General features: G+C 43.2%; 1 long non-coding RNA gene across 2 annotated transcripts in view; it reads right to left on the minus strand.

The window, feature by feature from the left end:
* Positions 1-11951: 11951 nt before the first annotated feature.
* The window catches only part of LOC148132130 (uncharacterized), a 30417-nt gene continuing 21179 nt past the window's right edge, over positions 11952-21189 (minus strand). For both annotated transcript variants that reach the window (XR_015747304.1, XR_015747305.1), the window contains exon 3: positions 11952-12035. This is a non-coding gene — a long non-coding RNA (uncharacterized LOC148132130). The remainder of the gene's footprint in view (positions 12036-21189) is intronic.

Raw genomic sequence — 21189 nt, forward strand, 5'->3', positions numbered from 1 at the left:
GCCTCCTAGCCATGGGCAACGCGGAGTCCGCCCCCCTGGCAGCGGGGATCCGTATCAGTTTTAGCAGCGGGTCTAGAAGCTCCTGGGTTCCCCAGGTCCTTCCTCTGGGTAAGTGTACCTGCCACGCGAAGTGTCAGATCAATGGGTTCGGACGACACCTTGAATGAAGTAGCCAAGCACGTTTGAACTGACCTTAACTGAAGGGGCTAGTTTCGGGTTTAGCTTGTGCTGTGAGCTCAGAACAATGGGTTTAATTGGACCACCCATGGAAGCTATTGGTTTACACGTTGTGCACCTATGGCTGATCCTTGACAATTTTGCATTAAGCCTACATAGAGATAATATAGGTAATCTGATGTTCTCTATCTGTGTGGAGCAACAGTGGTTGTAACGTGATGTAGGGGCTGCGCTGAGCAGGGTTTTAAGAATTCCCAAATTATGGAAGATACCACCGTACCCTTGAATGGGTTTGGGAGCAGGCATAGAATTTGGGCAGTACAGTAGAAAGTTTCAGATGGGCTTGAGCTACAGAAAGCAACATTTTGGAAACAAACCCAGCCAACACTCCACTCCACCCCTCCTGGACGCTATAGAGCAGGGGTCCCCAACCGCCGGTCCGCGGACCGGTACCGGTGCGGAACAAGCCTTACCGGGCCGCTGGTTGCTGGGCGCCGCCATCTTTTTGGTAAAAAGCGCTTCTGGTGAGCTTTTCCGGGTAGAGCTCACCGGAAGCGCTGTTTCGTCATAAAAGATGGCGGCGCTAAGCTCGTGAGCTTTTCCGGTAGAAAGCCATTTCTACCCAAAAGCTCACCAGAAGCGTTGGCGCCGCCATCTTTTATGACGAACAGCGCCCGTGACGCCACCGAAGGGCCTTTTCGTCATAAAAGATGGCAGCGCCCAGTTGACGCCGGTACTGGGCCGCGGCGCCCAGCTGATGTCGGAACCGGCCAGGGCGAAAAGGTTGGGGATCCCTGCTATAGAGCACTGCATACCAGAACAACTAGACACAGTTTTTTCCCAAAAGCCATCACTCTGCTAAACAAATAATTCCCTCAACCCTGTTCAACTATTACAAAATCTGCACTACTATTACTGTTAATCTTCTCATCACTCCTTATCACCCATCCCCTCCCACTTGTGACTATATGACTGTAACTTTGTCGCTTGTATACTTACGATTTATATTGACTGTTTCCTAGTATGATTTGATTGGCTATTAAGTGTGGTACCTTATGATTCTTGATTCTTAATGAATGTATCTTTTCTTTTATTATACTGAGAATATTTACAAGCAGGACAAATTCCTTGTGTGTCCAATCACACTTGGCCAATAAAGTATTCTATTCTATTCTATTCTATTCTATTCTATTCTATTCTATTCTATTCTATTCTATTCTATTCTATTCTATTCTATTCTATTCTATTCTGGACCATTGCATATTGTAGGACAAGCCAGACTTTTATAGGTAATCTGATAGCTATATATTTGCCTCAGTCATCTGGATGAAATACATAAGCGTGGAGTTTGTATTATGACATCACCACCCATGCCATTTTGAGGCCTGCTTGTTGTGTGGACATTTTTATTTGCTTTATTGTACAAATGCAGGCTGAAGGATAAAATAAGACAGGAGAATAGGAGAATAAAAAAGACAAAAAAGGGTAGTAATGAAACTCTGCACAGGGATAGAAAAAAAGCTACAGAAACCACTCAGTAACTGGGTTTACATATCCAGTAAAAACCTAATGTGATTTGGTTTGGGTCCTCTGAAACACCTGTATTTTAAGATTCTGGAAAGCCAGCAGTGAGACTGCTCATCCAATCTCCAGTGAGCGACTGATTCATAAAAAGGTACTACAGTTGAAAAGTACTGTTTATGAGCTCTGAGCTCCTTTACCTCCACTGTAGAGGGAAATCATAGTACCAATGAGAACACACCCCCACCCAATCAGAACACAGCCAAGCCCCACCCAATCAAGTCACACCCCCACTAGCAGTTAAAAGGAAGAAGCAGCTGCAAGCTCACATCACTCTGAGAAGCACAGAGCTGAAGACAGAAGCCTGAAGATGATGAATGGGACTTCATCGAAACGTTGCCTAGATACTTCCAATCTTACGCGGGAGAAAACCGAATAACCAAAGATCCAAATCATAGTATTATATATGGATGGAAAGTCCGTGTCGGATAAAGTGGATAGCTCTGCTTCTCTGTGAAGAAGAAAGTCCTCTTAAGTACTGTGTTTCTCCAACAATATGGCCTCCCTCAATAGGAAGTCCCAGCATGTTTTATAGGCATAAAATCAAATTAAGCCCCTCCCCCAAATTAAGGCCTATATTAAAACATGCAAAATGGGGGGGAATGGTGGGGGGGCTTGCCGTTAGGAAGTACTTTTGTTGCACACCCGGATATGGTGCTGCCTGTGTTGACCTCAGCGTTGGTGGGGCACTTCGTATCGGGAGACCTTCCACCACCGTTGCTTTCCCTTCTCCCTGTGCTGCCGCGGCGTTTAGAGCAACGCCGCGGCGTTTGCCGCAGCCGCATGGCATTTGGCACAGCCACGCCCAGCCAGTCAGGGTTCCTCCCTGCAACTGGAGCCTGGTGGAGACACTCGGCTTCAGGCGCTCCTGTCACCGCCTTCCCGGGCATCATTTGAAGGCAAAGCCCATTCTTTTAAAAATGACACCCTACTACCGGTATGACAAAGCCTCCCCTGTCTGAGAGGGCAGCCCAACCCCACATGGGGAGCCAAATCTCCTGGGGCCACAGCGCAGGATTGGCCCACCCCAGGAGAAGCACCCAGCCACCATCCCTGCCTGGCGCTGGGCAGAGCGTGAAGAACTTCGCCTGGGGTGCCCAGCGCAGCTGACAGGCGGGCCCTCCTGCTCGGTGGCAGAGCTCTGGCCAAGGCAGTGAGTGCCTCCCTGCTGGGCCCTCCGTTCATCCCGCCAGGTCCGCGCTGGAGCCGGGTGGGCTGGGCAGAGCCGGGAAAATGAGCCGTGAGTGCGCACCTGCCTGCCAAGCGAAAGAGCTGGGCTGACCCAAGCTTGGCTTCCTTACCAAGTCCCTTCAGCCTGACCCCAAAGGGGCCACTGGGAGAGGCTGCCCAAGGCAGTGATAGCACCCACCCGTCCACGGACAGGGAGGCGAGGCGACGGCAGTGCTGCTTTCCTGGCCGGCGGGTCTGGCAGAGAGAGCCTGAAGCTGCCCATCCTTTCTACCCCTCGCCCAGCCTGTCCCCATCCCCACGCATCTCCAAACGTGCCGGCAGCTCCAAACGCTGCAGTGTCACGGGCATTGGGCAGAGGCACTCACTCGGTGGGGCTCAGCTCGGAGGAGGATGCAGCGCGGGCCGTCGCCTCCCTGTCCACGTATGAGTGGGCACTATCACTGCCTTGGGCAGCCTCTTCCGGTGGCCCCTTCAGAGTTGAGCTGGAGGGACTTGGGAAGGAAGCCAAGCTTGGCTCGGCCCGGCTCTTTCGCTTGGCAGGCGGGCGCGCACCCGTGGCTCGCTTTTCCAGCTCTGCCCGGCTTCAGCGTGGGCCTGGCGGGATGAATGGAGGGCCCAGCATGGAGGCGCTTGCTGTCTTGGCCAGAGCTCCACCGCCGGGCAGGAGGGCCCGCCTATCAGCTGCGCTGGGTGCCCCAGGCGAAGCTCTTCGTGCTCTGCCCGGCACCAGGCAGGGATGGCGGCTGGGTGCTTCTCCTGGGGTGGGCCAATCCTGTGCTGCGGCCCCGGGAGATTCGCCTCCCCGTGTGGGGTTGGGCTGCCCTCTTGGGCATGGGAGGCTTTGTCGTACCGGTAGTAGGGCGTCGTTTTTAAAAGAATGGGCTTTGCCTTCAAACAGTGCCCGGGAAGGCAGCGACAGGAGCGCCTGAAGCCAAGTGTCTGCCGGGCTCTGGTTGCAGGCAGGAGCCCTGGCCGGCCCCTCATGGCTGCGTCAAATGCTGTGTGGCTGCACCAAATGCCGCAGCGTTGCTTTAAACGCTGTGGCAGCATGGGGAGAAGGGAAAGCAACAGTGGTGGAAGGTCTGATACAAAGTGCCCCACCAACTGCGAGGTCAACATCCAAGCCATCACCGCCCGCCCGCCGAGGATGCAAGGGGGGGAAATTAAGTCACCCCCGAAAAGATGGCCTAGCTGTTTTTGGGGGGGCTCAAAAAAAAATAAGACCCAGCCTTATTATATGAGAAACATGGCATCCTGGTGCCAAAGCATTTGAGGATTTTTAAGTACTTTGAATGGCATCCAGAAACCTATTATTAGCCAATGCAGTGCTAGTAAAACAGCGTTATGCCTATGGCAATGTTTTTACTAATATATGGGTTGCCACAATTTATACTTGTTGCGTTTTATATCCCATATAGAATGTATTACTATAATTCAAGTAGGAAGTGATAAGAGTATGAATTACTGCAACTTTTGATATATACGTACATTCATACCAACAAGTCTGTTAATCAGTGCAATTAATTTTAAATCTCGAGTTATGGTGTGTGCTGCATATTTTATGCAGTTATTTTAATGTGTTTGGGAAAAATATCAAAACTTCTTTTTTAAAAAAATGGTTCTGACCAGTCATTTGTTCCTAATGGAGCTTTGCAAAAGTGTGTTTTGTTTATAAAAAAATAAAGATTTAGCTTTAATATGCAGTCCAATATGTTGCAAGATTATGCAGGACCATGGTTCCATTCTTACAGTAATCTTTTTTTGCATAGTCCAAATATTTTGTTTGCATTATATTATAGCATGGCTTTCTGTCCTTTGGAAGAATGGTATTTAAATGTAGAAATGATATTCTTCTGGCAATTTACACTTCCAGAGGTTTTAGGAATGTAAAATATAAATAATTTTTAAAATTCTTTTAGGAAACCTGATACTTTGTACTAATTTATTTAATCTGGCTCTGAATTTTTATTTACATTTATTATTAGGGAATAATAATCAGTTTTATTCTTTTTTGTGTTTATGCTGTTTGTTTAAATAAAAATATTAAAAAGCTCATTTAATAGATATTGGACCTGCTTAATCATGACATACTAGTTTATATGCAAGAAAAATACTTGTGAAGGAAGATTTTGACTAAAGCTTGTTATAGTTAATCATCTACTTCTTGATCTCTTGTAGGAAGAACCAAATATGCATGCTGGAAAACATACGTTGCCACAGGAAGTTTCTGTATCATGTAATTTTAAATTTGAAAAATCAAGATTCACAGGAATAATCCATAGTCTTGCATTAATCATATAGGTCAGCGTTTCTTCTAGCCTAGTACAGCATACACAGAGTCAGCATGTATTCATTTTTAATATCAGTCCACTTTCAGCAGGTAAATCTTATAGTAGTCCATATCACTAATTCCATCATCAAATCTAAAGTTCAAGCTGCTGCAGCATCAGATGGTGCCACACATAGGAGGAAATATCTGTGCTCAGTAAGAAAGCATAATACAGTGAGATTTGTTACGTTAATTAGGACTTTTGGGTTATGTTTATATTATTTTAATCACTATAATATATTTATCACTGTATTGATGTTGTAAACTTGTATCTTACCATTTTAACATTTTTTTAAAAACTAACCAGGAGGTAAAAAAAAAACAGTAGATATAAGTGATTGAGCTTCTACCTGGCAAGGTCCATGTGCAATATCCTTTTTGGATATTTGGATATCTTGATGGCAACAGGGATTTCAGGTGGAATGTGTGGGGACATAGTAACAAAGCTCCAACCAGATTTTCTATTCTGGAAAGTATATTATTTAAGGCTTAAGCAACTACAGTGTAACTTCCTTTATAATAAAATGTTCAAACCCATCATGTTTGCCAGATGAAATTCAATGCAAGGTATCTGATGACCATAAAAGAAAAACAAACAAATGAAACTTGGAAGTACACATACACAATCTTCGTTCTTTTCACTTTTTATGTTAAAAATGTCTTGGCTCCCACAAAGAGTTCTCCATATCAACTCATAGGGGCAGCATCCACCTAGAATCTACAGTTAGCTGCCTTAGTTCAGCTCCTTTTTCTCTGCTTTCTAATTATGTTCCCAATGTTTCTCTTTTGTCCCAAAGTGAAGACCCAACAGTGGCAACATTCCGGTCATTCTTGAAGAACAGAAAGCATTTGCTGTTGTCTTATTATGCTAATTAAACTTGTTTTTCTAGCCAGCAATGTTAAATTGTTACCACTAGGGGGCAGCCTGTATTCATAGCTAAAGCAATCTTTAATTACACCAATTGATTATTTATTAAGGCTAAACTAGTGATATGGATTAGTTTTGAAAACTCTCCTGTTGGCAGAATGACGAGGATGCAACCTAACCTGCAGAATATTTTCTCCTGCAGTGCAGATTTAAGTACACAGTAAGAATAATTATACATCAATGGCGTATTCATATCCACCAATTCAATTCAATAGAAGAAAGCATCAATGAAAATTTGAATAATTCTTAAATTGGTAGCCTGTCTCTTGTTCAAAAGTTCAAAGTTACACAGGTAGCACACTCTTCTATGTTTTTCTCACAAGCTTGTGATAGAGTGTATGTGGGACTGCAAAAGAAAGACTGGCCCAATGTCAGAGTTGTGAGAGGTTTATGTGCTTGGATAAGCTATTGTTGTAAGCTTCCTGGATTCTTCCATTTGGGAGTTGAAGTCCACATATTTTAAAGTTACCAAGTTTGAAAAACACTGATATAAAATGAACCGGTTACCCAGGTTTATATAGATGAATTAATTTTGTAGCCTAAAGGGGCAATCTTGAAGTCTTAAATTGGAGAAATACAGGGAAGTGCAAAGTGAACTGGGCTTCATGGCACTTACTTGGGAATGTAAATGTGTCAAAACAGTGTGCTTAATCTATCAATTGAGTTTATTTCCCACTCCTACAGAGAGAAAGCCATATTAGAAGGCTCCAGATATTGGGATTTTTCTGAAGAAACTCTGTAACTATTTTTTTCCCAGGCGGATTTTTCAAAGCTTTGGAGTGAGATTATGGGTACTCAACTAAGATATCGTGCATTCTTTCTCGAAGGCAAAATATACTGTTTCTAGGATGCTGGTGATTATTCTATGTGCAAAAACAGCAGACTGGCTGCTGTTTGATTTGGCATGTTTTGGAGTGGGAGTGAATCATTCTTGCCAACACGTTGGCTGTTCTTTACTCAGTACAGAAGTTCAGGAAGAGAAATGGGTGTTTGTGTCTACCGTCTACGGTGCTGTCTTACTTTGATGGGAGTCAGAGTGTTCTCTTAAGATTCCTGAGGGAAATGTGTAGGAGGGAAGGAGTCTTTGGGAGCCTTTGTAATACTTAAAATTATTTCAAAACTTGAGATTTGGCTAGAGAGAAGAAGAGGCTCCCTCCGTCAAACCAAATGAAAATTCAAAGGTTGTATCTCTCATACAATAAAATCATCTCCCTAAAGCAGGGGTCCCCAACCACCGGTCCGTGGACCGGTACCGGTCCGTGGAACAAATCCTACCGGGTCGCTGAGTTTGCTAGCGCTATCTGTTTTGATGAAAAGTGCTTCCGCAGCTTTCCGGCAGAAAGCTCACTGGAAGCACTTTTTCATCAAAACAAGATGGCGGCGCCCAGCTGATGCCGGTACCGGGCCGCGGCATAAAAAAGGTTGGGGACCACTGCCCTAAAGGAATCCTTTATTACATCTGATGTGACACAAGTCATTCTGACTATGAATGACCCATCTGCCTCTGAATCCTACTTTCATTAGGTGCAGAAAACATAAGAACAGATTTTGCACACAGGTGGTCCTTGAGTTATAACCGTATTCGAATCTGTCCATCACAGTCATAACTTATGATAGTTGTAAAGCAGATTGGTCATATGACTGATTTGATTTTACAGCTTTTTTTTGTAGCAGTGGTTAAGAGACTGCTGCAGTCATTAAAGGAACCAATAATTCACTATAGTAAGCTTTTGTCAAAAAGCAGGAGTAAATGTTGGTTTTTGGTAAAATTGTCTTCAAACATGGTCAGGTGATCACAGGATGCTGCAACAGCTGTAAATGTAAACCCAGCTGCCAAGACCTGAAGTATGGTCCCCTGAGTGTGGGGGACCCCCGCCCATCAGAACTTCAAATCCAGGCCATAAGTATCCCCTCCCCCAGATAAGTCTGTTGGAACTTCAAATAGTCCCTAAGTGACTGATTATAAGTTAAGGGATACCTGTAACAACAAGAAGGTTGATGTTTTGGGAACAATGTTGTTCAGTGATGATAGAAGTCCAAGGTTTTGCAATATATTTGAAGTTGGCTTTTGCATTGGGATCATTTTCTGCAACAACATGTTTTTTAGTACATTGGCTCCCTGAAATAATCACATATGTATTAATTAGATTAACATATTATGTTAAGTCATGCTTTATTTTAACCAAGATTCATTGAAAAAAAACATAGCTGGGCTCACCAAACAACAAAATCGTAAACCATGGTTTTTAAATTCATCATGGTTGCATTCAACAACATATTATGTCTAATACTCTGGTTTCTCTTCAGATCGTATATTATGGCTGAATACAATGAGTAAACATATGACCATTGAAACACATGGCAGTGCTTCTGTTATTTTTATAAACTCTTTAGTTTCTTGGAGGCCATTCTTGTATATTCCAAACAATCAAGTTCCTACCTAGAGAAAAGGTCTCTACCCTGAATGTCCTAAAGGCGCTTTTTTTCAAGAGGCAACTGGGCTTTCTGGTTTTTTTTTTGTTTTTTTTTTATGACGTTTCGCTTCTCATCCAGGAAGCTTCTTCAGCTCTGACTGGATGGTGGGGAATGGAAGGACGACAGAATCTCCATAGTCACTTACCCTAATAGAAGCTCCTAGTTTATATGGAGAATGTACATTGCAAGGGCGAATTAGATGAATTCTCTTTTAAACCAGATCGGCAGGTCTAATTTTGATCAGAACAATGATCTAGGAAGATGTCTAATCCTATCCCTGTGATGTAAAAGGATGCCTTTCCCTTTCCAATTTAGATATAATCGCAACAGAGGGAAAAGTTTGGATCTTTTTCTTTCAGCACTGCCTCATGGCCAGGATAAAATTAGCACTGCGCACAGCAGTAAAGCACATGAAAAGATCTCATATCCTATCTGTTTTGACCTCAGGTTCAAGACATCAGTGGGTACAAATGAAGGAGCGTCATTTCCTTCGAATCTTCCAACACTTGTCAAAAGAGATCATTGACTAAAACGAACTTTTATTTGATTAAGCACAATTGTTCCCAAAGCGATGCTGGCCTCTATTTTATAAACTTGCTTGAGGCCAAGAAGGACTCTCCCTGAATATGAATACTTAGGATGAAATTGGACTTGCATTTGAAACTAGAGCAGTGGCACAGCTAGAGAATAGACAATGCGATCTTCACGGAAGGACAACTCTGAATGATTTTGTTAGCTGAGGATATGTAGGTTATGCATTTTTGCCACATAAGTTATGTACAGGAAAACCTTGATTTAATGGGTCGGTCAAGGGGAAAAGGTATCCATTAATCCTGTATGCCCATTAAATCTGAAAGGAACTTTTGTGCATCAATAAAAAGCCCATCTATACTTTACACATCCATAAAAGCAAGCATTAATCATCCTGGTTCTTTCAAGCTCTGCATTGTAGATGCCACCTTGGCCTATTAATATCCCCACTCCTAGTGCTGTGGGGATAGGAGAGTCCTCTTTCCTTATAGTCACCCACAGCTGAGCTCTCTTACCATTTTCTTTGTCACCTCTCAGCCTAGAATCCTGATCGTGGCATGGGGCAAAGGCTGCCTTTACCCCATGCCCCAGTGTTCCCACAGTTGCTATCATGGTGATGCTGCTCAGCCCAGTCTTCCCAGTGGCTTTTGCAGAAACATCAGTAGCAGCTCAGATGAATAGGCTGTGCCCATTCCTTGAATGGGATGTCTCCAGGGAAGCCCACTGAAGGGAGCTTTACTATAATGCTATCAGCAGACCTCTTTTCTGGCTACCATATATGGCAGGGGTCCTCTAAGTCAGGGGTCCCCAACCACCGGTCCGTGGACCGGTACCGTCCGTGGAACAGGTCCTACCGGCCGCTGGTTTGTTGGCGCCGCCATTTTTTGATGAAAAAGTGCTTCCGTGAGCTTTTCCGGTAGAAAGCTCACTGGAAGCACTTTTCATCAAAAAGATGGCGGCGCTAGCGCTTCGTGAGCTTTTCCGGTAGAAAGCCATTTCTACCCGGAAAAGCTCACCGAGCGCTGGCGCCATCATCTTTTTGATGAAAAGTGCTTCCGTGAGGTCACCGGAAGCACTTTTTCATCAAAAAGATGGCGGCGCCCAGCTAATGCCGGTACCGGGCCGCGCCATAAAAAGGTTGGGGATACCGGGCCGCAGCATAAGAAAGGTTGGGGATCACTGCTCTAAGTCATGTTAGCTCAGAAATTCTGGGAGTTGACGTCTACAAGTCTTAAACTTGCTAAGTTTGAAGACCCTTGGTATATGGCCTGTCAAAATAATTAAGCATATTAGATAATGTTTTAGGGGAGCTTTCTTCAGCATAAGAACCAGTATTCAATGATGAGTGGGACTTTTCATTCTGATGCATCTGGAAGACAATGGCTGGGTAAGGTGATACTCAATGAATAAAATATTCAAGGTATTCAATAATGCTAACAATTATCTTTTTTATATACACATACAAAATTATGGCTAAGTCCCATCCTCATCTGCAAGCATCTATCTAGAGCTGTTGAAATGTCGCAGATGGACATTTCCTCAAATAAAAAAGCATTGGAAGAAATAAAATATTTGGGAAAGGTTCAGAATTTATTTTATCTCTTTTTCCTGATTTTACAGGAGTTTTATGGTTTCTCAAATGTAAATCTCTTTGGGCAAGGGGGAAATAGGAGAGTTTTGTTTTAAATTAAAAATTGCATGTGTATGATTGAATGCTAGTGTATTTTTGCTGTGTGTTCCTGGGGCTTTTAGGAATGCCCCCATCTAGTACGTACAGGTACAGGAAACTGGGAGAAAGACATCACTAAGGAAACAGTTCTGGCTTTAAGTGACAGAACAGATGCTAAATATGTTGAGCCTAGGTAGAATTTCCTGTGGTTCCTAACTAATTAGTTCCATGGATAGCAACAAGATATAGACATTTAACAGATTTCTACATCTTTAAGAATATTAATCAAAATCTCTAAGAGAGTTCCATGTTTTAGTCACAACTTTTGGAAGAGAAGGTTTAGTCCTCACCAATGACTCCTTGAAAATATTTCTCATAGTAATGGGACTTTAAAATTCTTTCCTTGATTTTATATTAAGGCTTCTTTGTGTTGAGAAAGTTAAAAGCTGCTGCTGCTTTTAACTGACAAGAGCCTAATCAATCTATATAGGTATAACTAAAACTCTGGTGTCTGTTTGATATTTTGTAACCTTCAGTTGGGCAAAATTGGAAGGTACGGTTTAGGGCAACAAATATGGGAAGGAAGGAAGGAAGGAAGGAAGGAAGGAAGGAAGGAAGGAAGGAAGGAAAGAAAGAAAGAAAGAAAGAAAAAAAGAAAGAAAGAAAGAAAGAAAGAAAGAGTTTCCAATGCTTCTTGCCAGCTTTCCTACCAGGAAACTCAACAGGGAAGCTGACAGGAAGTTGGAAGTCATGCCGTCTCCCACCTATAGTCATTCTGTTTTTCTGTTTAGGTGAGGAAACATTTCTGAAATGATGACCCAATAGGTTACAGGTTGTCTAATTTTTCACTATTCTTTTGCCTCCTAGCACTAGGCAAATAGATGGTGTCAGTACATTCCTTTGATTTGTATTTCCTGTTCTGTGCCTTCTTACTTTCTTGTAATCCTTCTCCTCCAATGAATGTAAAAAACCAAATATATATTCTCTTCTAGCTAATTTTCCTAATGTTGGAGTTAGTATTCCAAAGGGTGGGGGAATGGGGAGAAAGAGCTGTAAGATTTGTCCTTTTACCTGACTTCTTCATGAATCGATTTCTGGAAACCTTTCCTGCCTTTCAGGCTCACCTGGCTGTTTGGGGTTGTATCCTCCTAACTCTGTAAAGGAAAACGGAAGTACAATTATAAGCACAGTTGCGGTTGCATGATTTTCCACATAGTGTCTTGAGTTGTTGATACCTATTGTGGTTGCTAAACAAAAAACTGGATAATTCCCAACATATTTGTTCAAAATTACAATGGTGCTGCAAAAATACACCCATGCCCCAAGTTACGGCTGTTGCAGTGCCCCCATAGTCAAGTGATAAAAGTTCAGGTGCTTGGCAGCCTGCCTGCACTTACAACTCCAGAGTTGCTCCACTTATCTTCCTCCCTCTGTGCCCTTTTGGTCACCCTGCATCCTTCCTTGCAGAATGGCAAAGCCCCAGAATCACATGACTCTAGAGTTGACCACCCTACTCCAGGAAGCCTCTGTTGCCCCAGCCATTGGCCATGGCAAGCATTCAGTTGCTTTCTTCCCCAGTGATTTATTAGCTCATCCCGTTAATGTCAAAGTTGCAAGAAAGGGATCAGTAGAAAAGTGAGATGTGAGATAGAGAATGGTAGTTTTTTCTTTTTTTTTGCTTTTTTTTTTTTTTTTTTTTTTTTTTTTTTTTTTTTTTTTTTTTTTTTTTTTTTTTTTTTTTTTTTTTTTTTTGTTTTGTTTGGGGGGGGGGGGGGGGGGTTTTTTTTTTGGTTTTTTGTTTTTTTTTTTTTTTTTTTTTTTTTTTTTTTTTTTTTTTTGTTTTTTTCTTTTTTTTGGGGTTCGCTTTTTTTTTTGTTCTTTGTTTTTTTTTTTTTTTTTTTTTTTTTTTTTTTTTTTTTTGTTTTTTGGGGGTTTTTTTTTTTTTTTTTTTTTTTTTTTTTTTTTTTTGTTTTTTTTTGGTTTTTTTTTTTTTTTTTGGGGGGGGGGGGGGGGGGGGTGGGGGGGGGGTTGTTTTTTTTTTTTTGTGTTTTTGGGGTGGGGGTGGGGTTTTTGGGTTTTTTTTGGGGGGGGGTTGGTTTTTTGGTTTTTGGGTTGGGTTTTTTTGTTTTGGTGGGGGTTACCAACTGTATTAGCCTTCTGGAGGCAATGTGTGCTGAGCTGTGAGGAGTGAAAACACTGTCTCTTGAATAGCTGCAAAGTGTGCATCCTGAGAGCTGTTTACTTCTCGCTGTGGGTGATTGCTTCCTGCTGAATAAACAGAGACTGTACGAAGAATATAAGGGAGCCCAGTTTCAGGAAAAAAAGTTGATTGAGCTAGTGAAGAGGGAGAACTAACAGGAGTTTGCCTGGAGTGGGGTGGGGAGAGCTCTGAACAAATTTTGTTTTATGTCAAAAGTCAAGTATTTGGTTGATTTTAGAGCCTGAGAAAGAGTAAATAAATACTTTCTTTGATGATTGCATAAGAAATAAAAATTAAGATAGACATGGCTGTGCAACGGTACTATGCAAAGCTTGTGGCATATCTGGGAACAGCAGCCTGAGAAACATTTGCAATGAAGGTCACAGCAGTGCTTGAAGGAAAAGACAAAAGATTGGAGTAAGGAGTGGCCACATGTCAATTGATAAGAAGAGACTTGGATCTGTCAGTTCAAATAAAAGAGAATGTGCAGTACAAATGGACAGTGAAAGTAAACCTCATAAGTCAGATGGATGGGACAGCAAGGTCAGTGGGTGAGAGTAACAGAAAATATTTTAGATGTAGAAGATATTTTATGGTGCAGGAATTTAGAATTTTGATGCCCTCATAAGAGAAATAGGTCCCTAGGATTCAGGGAAAGAAAAAGAATGGAAGTGAGTATGATGGACCTTCAAAGGGCAGAGAGGATACAACTGTTCCCTGTAGGAAGACTAAGAGGAGAATCGTAATAATTGGTGACTCACTGTTGTGAGAAAATAAATGTATCTTGATTAAGCCCTTTGGTTTGTGAAATGTGCTGTCCACCAGAATCAAAGATCAAAAATATGACTAAACAATTTCAAGATTTATCAACTGCACTGACATTTGTGCATTTTTCCTAATATACACTGTGTAAGGACAAATTCTATTACGAGAACAGCTACAATTATATCCTCAGAGACTTCAATGTTTTTGAAAGAATTCAAGATTCTAGAGGGGTGTCAAACTCGTGGCATCACAGTGTTGTCACGTGATGTATCACAACTTTCCCCCCCCTTCACTAAACCGGGCATGGGTGTAACCAGCTTGTAATGCATCTGGCCGGTGGGCTGCCCTGTTCTAGAGCTTTGATGGTGTTCTTGTTCGCCATTCTGGTCTGTGAAAGAGGTCCAGAAAGGAAAAGAAGAGTACAGGAAGTCAGTAAGGAGCTATGTACATATAGTGTTGACTGGAGAGATTTGGTTTTTGAGCCCATGCAGATCTAGATGATGGACTGCTGGTACAAGTCAGGTTGTAATTCACAAGTATGTAAAAATGTATTTAGACAAATCATGGCAATATTAATTAGAATGGCTGTAAACCGCACCATATTATTATGCAAATACTCATGTTATTGAATAAAGAGCCTCATATATAAAGACTTATGCACTGAAAAAACTTGCTAAAAGCAGGCTTTTCAACCACCCAAGCAAAAATTAGAACATTGCCATATAATATTAACATATTAGCCTGTGCAGTAATCCTCAGAGTACAGTAAACAAACAAGGAGAATTGGCACTACTATATTAGTATAGAAAGGCAAAGGCAAGTCTCATTTAAAACTTGTAATGGAGATCTTGTTGGGTGACTTGTATGATGAGAACATAACAATTGAAAGACGCCATTTGTTGAAAGGAACAAGGCAACAGAATGCGGGGAGGAGGAGTTGCATTCTACATTAAAAATACCAATTCCTGCTTTGCAATTCAGAAGAATGAACTTGACAATACTGTAGAGAACCTGAATTGAAATAAACGGAGAGGGGAAAAAACCTCCACTGATCATGTTTATTATTGCCTGTCAAACCAAGGAGAAGATTTTGGTGCCTTCCAAAATGTCAGGTTTTTCAGCTAGAACTTGGCAATAAATCACTAATCTCCTGACACTTCATGGGTTAGTTTGACTTTTCAGATAGAACTTGGAACTTTCAGACCCAGTCTGGTAGATTAGACATCTTTATTACAGACAAAAAGGAAGCCATGCAAAAGAGCTAATTGTCTACTATCATTTATACCCCTGTAAATGACTTTAATACCCTTGAAGTTTCAACTCATCGCTTCTTACTCCAGTGCTTGGTGTGACACTTGGCCTTAAAGCCAGACAGCTGTATGTTTACATAACGACATTGATGTGCAGTATAATCTATTTCTGGCATAAAATTGTAATGATAAGAAGCTTAATTAAGTTGAAGTTGTTAGTTATAACATTGATACCAAATATGGTTTGGGTGAATAAATATATAAAACTTAGATATCATGGTTTAAGTGCTTATCACTTTAAGCACAATGCTGCAGACAATTAGCCGATTAAGGGTGCGGTTAGAAGTTACAATATAAGGAAGCATTAGAAGCTGGAAAGCTTACTGTAACTGCTACTGCGACTAACTGTGTCTTACTGTGACTAACTGTGATTACTGACTGTGAGTGCCTGTGACTGAGATGTTCCTGTCTGCTACTGTTTTGCTGATTTATTGCTGAATTCAACTGTTCTACTGTTTGAACTTCTTGCTGAATATCCAGCGTTTGTTCCTCTGGAGAGAGGCACCGGAGGAGGAGAAGATATCTTTATCGGCTGATAAAGATATTGCAAGGACTCTTAACTTGGACTATACTAGTGAGTCTTACTGGATGGAAATACTGTGAATGACTTAATGGACTGAATGACAATGCTTTAAACTCTAAATGGATTAAAAACTATTTAAACTACAAACAGTGTTTGTGTTCAGTGTGTGTATACTCTGGGGCCCTTCCACTCTCGTTTTGGCTGCCTGGTTTGACTACTGCTGCAATACTCTGCTAGGGGTTAATCCCCAAACCCTAACAGAAGTCTATTGAGAAACAAGCTCTGCTAGTAAGACCCAGTAATATTCCTTAATTGTTGACACATTTTTTTCCTTCTTAGGGAAAGCACAAGAGGATCACCTATTCTTAACTTGATACTAATCGTTATGGAAGACTTAATTCAGGAAATGAAAAGAGCAGAAACACTGGACGAAGCTCACAATGAGCTCAGCTTTGTGAAAGATACTATAAAAAAGCTCTTAGAGATACTGTATATTCAAAATGAAAGGAAATTTTTTAAAAATTCCTCCTTGGATGCTGAACGAATTAGCAAACGGCCTGGCTCAACCCTTATGTAGTATCTGAGAAATCCTGAAGAACAGGTGAAGGGGACTTATGACTGGAAGAAAAAAAATGAAAAAAGAAAAGATAAATCCAGTCTCCCAGTTTCCAGTCTGTCCAATAATAAGAACTACCAAAAGTGGTAGAAATCAGGTCATTTTATTATTAATAAATATTAATAAATATTTATGCAACAAGGCATAAAATAGGCAGCCCTTAGGAACTAGTACAGTGTCAAAAATATTGGTATAGTATAAAATACAAGTAATGAAAAAACTTTGTACAATTTGCTCCAATTGTGGCCATTTTCATTCTTCCTTTTGCCCTACTGCATAGATCTACTATGTTCTCTACAAAATGCTCACCAGTGTTTCTTTAGCTCCATGATAAAATTATTAATTTTGTTTATAGGGATTCTAGTTTTAACACCTGACTTTTCTTGTCAGAAAGCTGCTTGTGCTTATACTATTACCCATAATGAACTAGGCAGATCAAGGTCTGATTAAATGTAAGGCTCATTTCCTCTAAATTATGAATAGCTGTTAAATTTATATTTAAAAGTTACTATTAAGATTTGTATCTTTCCCCCCTGCCCCATCACATACTAAGGCAGTGTTTCCCAATCTTGGCCATTTTAGGTTGTGTGGATTTTAAGTTCTAGAATTCCACTGTCAGCATGGCCATTGATAAGAATTCTGGCCAAGGCTGGGAAACATTATGTACTTAGAAATAGGATTGCACTGATATAGCTGCCATCTTGACTTTTATGACTATATCTTCTGGACACTTCTGTAACAGAGAAAAATGCACAAGTCTCTTGTGATGGAATGCAATGTATTGCAATAAGTTCCTCAATAATTGAAAATGAGTACTGTTGTGAATGAATAAAGTAAATAAGCCCAAATGCAAAGTAGGTTTTGGAAGCCTGCACATTTGATTGGTCCTTGAACAGCGAACAAGGATTGGTTCATAAAAGCCCCTGATTGGCCAATCTTAGGACACTTCCTATTGGTGATTGGTTTGAACCTTATGCACTTATTATTGGTTAATAGGGTAGCAGCCAACCCTATAAAAGGGTTACTGCTGCCCATAGCCTTGCTCTGTTCTGTTCTATTTACTGTTAATAAAGAGTTGAAGTCACTGGTCAGATGTCTGGTCTCCATTGCTCTCCAAACATAACATTGGCGACGAAGGTGGGATGCGGAGACCGAAGAGCTGACTGATCTACAGAGCAACACACAGAGCACGTGGTCGAACACGCACCATCAACGGCAACATGGCCAGCGGTGCCGTACCACCCGCCCATTCGACCCAGAAACCGAAGACTGGGAGTCATACATGGATCGGTTCCAGATGTTTCTGGAGACCAACAATTTGAAAGACGCTACAACCAGCAAAAAAGAGCTATATTTCTAACCCATTGCGGCCTAACGTGTTTAAAATGGCAAAATCACTTGCCAAGCCAGCCGAAGTAAAAGCGATGGACTGGGACGTCCTCGAGCCTTTGCTACGGGCTCACTACGCGCCCACCGTGCCGACCTTAGTCAGAAGACATGAATATTACCAGAGGGACCAACGGAAAGGTGAAAGCCTTGCCAACTACATCGCAGACCTCCGCAACTTTGGAGGCCTTTGCGGATTCTCTGATTTAGAAGAAGCCCTCCGAGACCGCCTGGTTCTGGGCCTAGAAGACGGCACGATACAGAGCAAAATTATGGCTAAGGGGGACATCAGCCTCACCGATGCCCTCAAAGAAGCCACTGCAGTGGAGGCGACCAAAAGTCGGCAGCCCGAATGCGCCGCACCAATGCACCGCCACGTCAACTCGCCAAAGATACCTCGCCTCGCTCAGAGACACCCCGGTATCGACTCACCACGAAGACCTAGAATCCCCATCAGAAAGCGATGAGGAAGAGGTCAACCGACTCCAACGGAACGAGACCAGTTCACACAACCCACATCTCGACCTTGTGCAGGATGTGGGGCGAATCACCCCGATCCAGCTGCAAATTCCTCGATGCACTCTGCCGCGTTATGGAAAAGAGGTCACATCGCAAAGGTTTGCAGAAGCAAACAAAACTCCAAACCCCGACAGGCCGAATACCAGTCTTCAGGATTCTTCGGCACACCCCGAGACAAACTGAATCACCAATGGGGAAGCCACTCCTACAGAAACAAACCGTCCACCACTTCCACCAGGCGTGAAGAAACCAGGCGAGAAGAGACCCACCAAACAATTACCATAGGCCACGCTACATCCCTTGATGCCGGGAAAATCCGAGTAGAGGTCGCTATCGAAAACAAACCTTGTGTAATGGAGGTGGACTCAGGATCATCCCTCTCGATGATGTCCTGGAAGACGCTTCAACAGCTCATTCCGATGATTCGCCGCCAAGACCTAAACCCTCAAAGGGTTATCCTCAAAGATTACCAGGGTAATCGAATTCCCGTTGTCAGGTCCCGCCGATTCCAGGTCTCTTTCAAGGACCGCACCGTCGCACTACCACTGACTGTCGTGGACCATGACCGGCCTAGTCTTTTAGGCCTTCAATGGTTCAGACCGCTTGGAATCACTGTAGCCGGAGTCCACCGCACCGAGAGCAACGATTGGGAGGAAGCCCTCGTGCAAGAATTCCAAGACGTTTTCGCGAACGGACTAGGCAAGTACAAGGGGACCCCGATCTCATTTAACTTGAACCCGAGGTAGCACCCATCCGCCTTAAGCCGCGTCGGTGCCGTTCGCCCTGAAACCTAAAATCGATGAACAACTCGATAAGCTAATAGAACAGGGCGTGCTGGAACCCACCGACCACGCCCGATGGGAAACCCCAATAGTGACGCCTATCAAGCCTGATGGGTCACTGAAAATTTGCGGAGACTACCGGGCCACTCTAAACCACGCACTTCAGCAAAGTGCGTATCCAGTGCTGGTAGTGCAACACCTGCTCCATTCCCTGGGTGGCGGGAAAGTTTTCGCTAAACTAGACCTAGCCCAGGCATATCAACAATTGCCTGTAGATCCGCCACCGCGGAGGCGCAAACTATCGTCACACATAGGGGCGCATTTAAATGCAACCGGCTCCAGTTCGGGTGAGCGTCGCTCCAGGAATTTTTCAGAGCTTAATGGAAAGGCTGTTACAAGGAATAAGAGGGGTCGTACCGTATTTCGACGATGTGCTCATCGCCGCCCGAACAGAGACATTCTAGAAAAACGACTCCGCATAGTTTTACAAAGGTTCCAAAACGCAGGCCTCAAAGTTAAAAAAATAAATGCCAGTTATGTACCGAAAGGGTGGAGTTTTTGGGATACCTCCTGGACAGTCAAGGAATCCATCCCACTGAGGACAAATTAAAGGCAATTAAGAAGGCCCCCTCCAAGGAACAAGGCAGATCTACAGGCGTTCCTTGGACTTATCAAGTTTTATAACGTCTTTTTACCCAATAAAGCAACCGTAGCTGAACCATTACATAGACTCTTAGACAAAAAAGCAATGTGGGTTTGGGGACAACGTGAACAAAACGCTTTCCAACAAGTAAAGAAATAGCTAACTTCTGATTCTGTACTTATGCAGTACAACGAGACTCTGCCGTTAACTATTACTTGTGACGCCTCACCTTTTGGGGTTGGAGCAATCCTGGCCCACGTATACCGAACAGAGCAGAAGCTCCCGTCGCATTTTTTTTCACGAACTTTAGCTAAAGCTGAAAGAAATTATAGTCAGCTGGATAAAGAAGCTTTAGCTATTGTGGCGGCAGTTAAAAGGCTTCATGAATATGTATATGGGCGTGCGTTACAATAATTGCTGATCATAAACCACTACTGGGGATTATTGCGGGTAATAAACCAACCCGTATATATTGTCCCCAGAATGACCCGCTGGTCTGAATTCTTGGCGGCGTACAATTACACCTTGCAACACCGCCGGGAAATCAATTCTCCACGCTGATGCATTGAGCAGCACACCGCTTCCAGAATCGGTTGAAGATCCAGCCCCAACCATCACAACGTTGCAAATTGAGACTCTACACGCGCCGCCATTGACGGCGAGAGACATTGCCCTCGAGACAAAACGAGATCCGGTCCTGTAACACCTCCTACGCTGGGTTGAGTGTGGTTGGCCAACAGAACAGCTATCACCTGAATGGGCGCCGCTTAAAGCACGCCAAACCAAACTGTTTTCTCAAAAGGGCTGCATCTTGTGGGGCGATAGAGTCGTAATCCCGAGCAAACTGCAACGAACTGTTTTAGCGGTATTGCATGACGGACATCCGGGCATCGTGCGGATGAAAGCACTCGCACGGAGCTACGCCTGGTGGCCGGGAATCGACAAAAGAATCGAGGCCTGGGTCGCTATTTGTCAACGCTGCCAAGACGTCAGCAACGCCCCACCTAAAGCAAGCCCAACCGAATGGGAAACTCCGAGAGGACCATGGTCCCGTATCCATATTGACTTTGGGGCCTACAAAAGGGCACACTTTCCTTATTACAGTCGATGCCTATTCAAATTGGCTCGAGATCCATTGAATGAGCACAACTACAACGGACTCAGTTATCAACAAATTAAACAGGTTATTTGCCACACATGGTTTTCCGGACGTCCTCGTCTCGGATAACGGCCCACAGTTCACAGCATTACCATTTGAACAATATCTTGCTGACCGGGCATCCGCCATGCGCTGACTCGCCCGCGCACCCTGCGGCGAACGGGCGTGCAGAGCGCATGGTACAGTTTGTAAAAAGACCCTCCACAAAATGGAATTTGGAAACATCGATGAGAAAATCAATCGGATTTTATTGTTGCAGCACATCACGCCCACAGCGTTACCAACAAAACGCCCGCCGAACTTCTTATGGGGCGGAAACTACGATCGCACCTCGACCGGCTCCACCCCGCATACGCACCCGAAAAGCCTTTCGGCTCCAGCAGCAAATGCCGGGAATTTAAGGTA

This window comes from Notechis scutatus, chromosome 2 (assembly GCF_049901735.1).
Source record: "Notechis scutatus isolate UNSWTSFEM ecotype Mainland chromosome 2, rNotScu1.2, whole genome shotgun sequence".
Taxonomy (NCBI): Eukaryota; Metazoa; Chordata; class Lepidosauria; order Squamata; family Elapidae; genus Notechis; species Notechis scutatus.